The following is a 2,935-nucleotide window of genomic DNA, read 5'->3' as shown; positions in this document are numbered from 1 at the left end:
GCCACTGCAGTGAAGATCAGGGATTCACCGGCAACGGAGTTAGTTCTAATATTTCTGTTGTAACAGTTGTTACATTTCTCATGTTTGATTCCTGTTCTGGAAGTCCAAGTAACTTACAAAGTACATCATATCATGATACATATTGCATGCATATTTGGTTTCCGGTTGATGCATGGTTGGTGTGCTAGCTGTTCGTTAGTACCTGCTGGTTGTTACTATTGCTCTTTTTTATTAAGGCAGTTAGTGTTTAACATCTATCACTTTAGCGCCTAGCGACTAAATAATGTTTTGTTTCTGGTTAGTTAGGATGATTCGTCCGCTTGTATCCATTTTCCTGAACTAATTCTGTGTATTAGTTCGTTTTAGGTTAATTTTATACTATCTAGGACCATGTGTTTTTTGGTTAATTTTACTGTGTTGGATTTGGAAGCGCAGGCGACCTCCATGGACGACATCGACGATGAAGAGGAGGACAAGGAGGACGACATCGACGATGAAGAGGAGGACAAGGAGGACGACCAGGACATGCGTGACCCCACCCCCAAGCCCAACGAGCTCGACGAGGACGTAGTCGAGTCCGACCTCGAGCTCGATGAGGAGGGCATCGTCCAATCTGACCATGACGGCGTGCCACAGAAGGTCCTGTGCTCTGCTCTGCCTGCCTCATTTACTGCCTCGCCACCGCAATAGATGTTCTTTTTTCTTTTGTAATTTGGCTGGACTTGTGCGTCTCCGTTCTGATGCGTTTGTGCGTGCGTATGTTGAACAGTGACCTCGGATCTGGTGAAGGGCGCCAAGGAGAAGCAGCTCAAGGTCAATGGCCCCGTCAGGATGCTGCTCAACATCACCACCAGGAAGTTCCCCTGTGGAGTAGGTAGCCACCTCCCTCTCTTTGCCCTTCCTTACCAATCCCATTTGCTTAGTAGCTCTGCATAGTATATGGTCCTTGCATGCTCACAGTAGCTCGTTGGTGATGTGGGTCACTATGTTTTTGTGGATAGCTGACTGTTTAGGGAATTTCCGTGACGATGATGATGTTGTGCTGGGCAGAGGATGTGAAACATTTAGACCGCCGAGGCCTTTCCGGTCTTTGATGATCTAAAATTGAGCCTTTTAAAACTGATGCCTAGCATGCCATCAACGTTTTTTTGTTCCTCATCTAGAATGCAGCTCTGTGTTGGTGTGATATAATTTAGAGGAGTTGCATGTGACTCATTTGTCAGCTGAGCATATGATGTTACAAGGAGATGCTACTGAGATTTTACGCCGTTGAAGTATCTTAAACCGAGCTTTTTAAAACTGATGCTTGGTTGATCTAGTTCTAGTATATTAGTTGGGTGAGAGTCTACTATTGTTGGCGCTGTGTTGTCATTTCTTTTTATGTCGTTGAAGAATAAAAAAGATAAGCATTTCTCCAGCCAATGTCTGAAGTAGTTGCTGCTGTGTAGTCATCGGCTGAACCTAGTTTGGCAGCGCTGTATTTAAAATACCATAGTATCTCAAAGCTTCGGTATTGCAATGCGTGGGCAATGAATACTACGGTTTTAAAGAAAATACATTTTTCTCAGTTTTAGAAAAACTACCGATGCGTTTGGCTCATGTTGTTTTACTGTAGTTTTGATCGATAGTCACACAACTTAATCTAACTTATACTAAACCTACGGAGCTACACGAATCAGTGTGTGCCGGCCGGCTGCATGCAACGCTGTATGGTCTTCTGACAGCTGAGCTACGAAGTTGCAGACGTGATCGGCAGTAGCTAATTACAAAGAATAGGAATCAATATCTTATTTTAATTAGTGTGGTGCATGCCATTGAAAGCATACTGACATGTGGTTAGTTATGCTTGTGAACCAAGATGAACGGTAGTCAACCAGCAATGACACGAGCGACTTTTCCTCAGTTTGAGAAAAAGAGGTCTAGACCACTTTTTTTAATACTCCAAGAGAACCAAAGTAACAACAATACCACTGTTTATGAAACCGTAGTTTTTGGTATAGCCAAATGCCTCAAAGTATTCAAAACTACAGTTTTTCAAAATCTATGGTATTCTAGTAATGCTTTGAAAATACTTTGCATCCAAACGGGGCCTGCAATTAGCACATAGCTGCGTTGTACAGTTGCTTATATAATCAGATGTTGTATGTAGTCACGTACGCTTTCCAATTTTGATCCAATGCTTGCTTCCTAGCTCACGTGTGTCAGTTTTTCAGATACTTGTGACTCCTTGTGCGTCACCCCTCAACTAACAAGTAAAAGTAAATAAAATTGTTGTTTATGCTCACTCCTTGTCTTCATATACTTTTTTCGTTGGCTGTTACTTCTCTTCTTTTATATTGAGTTTGGGAATTTGGTATTGATGATAGTACGACGACTCTGTCATCTGATGCGCAAGTCCATGCACGTCGGCTCTCTGGGTAAGAGAACTTGTCTCGCTGCAGTTGCAGTTATTGAATGACAGTAGAGCAAATTGAATTTTAACAATTCTATCTTCCACGATTAAAACAAATCTACGACAGAGTTGCAGCAAACTAATGTTATCAGTTCTATCTTCTGTGATAAAAACAAACCCGCAGCAGTTTTCCAATGTCAGTAGCAGCAAGCTGAATTTTATAATTATATCTTTTGTGAAATTTAGGTGCAATGTGTGGCAGTGAAGTATTTTGCATGGCCTGCACTTGTGCAATGAATTTTCATATTGTGTCTCTATTTTCTTGTATGAATGAGTATCTCATTTTAACTAGCTGGAGAATAAAAAGCATGGTACTAGCTGAATTTGTGTTGGCATTCTTAATAACTGCCCTTTTTTGAAAGGTCTGCTCATAATGTATTGAATCTGGCTGATAATATTTGAAGTGTTACTTGTAGAATTGTTTTGTCCGGCGACTCAGACATACTGGGTATTTATTTATGTTAAATTGAAAAAAATGAAGAA

At 41.1% G+C, this 2,935-nt stretch overlaps 1 non-coding gene and 1 pseudogene across 1 annotated transcript; both read left to right on the top strand.

The window, feature by feature from the left end:
• Positions 1–1,044: 1,044 nt before the first annotated feature.
• Positions 1,045–1,129, top strand: LOC125549632 (annotated as a pseudogene).
• Positions 1,130–1,225: 96 nt separating this feature from the next.
• LOC125549628 lies at positions 1,226–1,309 on the top strand. The gene has a single exon (XR_007301408.1). It is a non-coding gene; the product is annotated as a small nucleolar RNA SNORD36 (small nucleolar RNA).
• The last annotated feature ends 1,626 nt before the right edge of the window (positions 1,310–2,935 follow it).

Source organism: Triticum urartu, chromosome 3 (assembly GCF_003073215.2).
Source record: "Triticum urartu cultivar G1812 chromosome 3, Tu2.1, whole genome shotgun sequence".
Classification (NCBI taxonomy): Eukaryota; Viridiplantae; Streptophyta; class Magnoliopsida; order Poales; family Poaceae; genus Triticum; species Triticum urartu.
The sequence above is the reverse complement of the archived record's forward strand: the minus strand, read 5'-3'. Positions and strand labels throughout refer to the sequence as shown.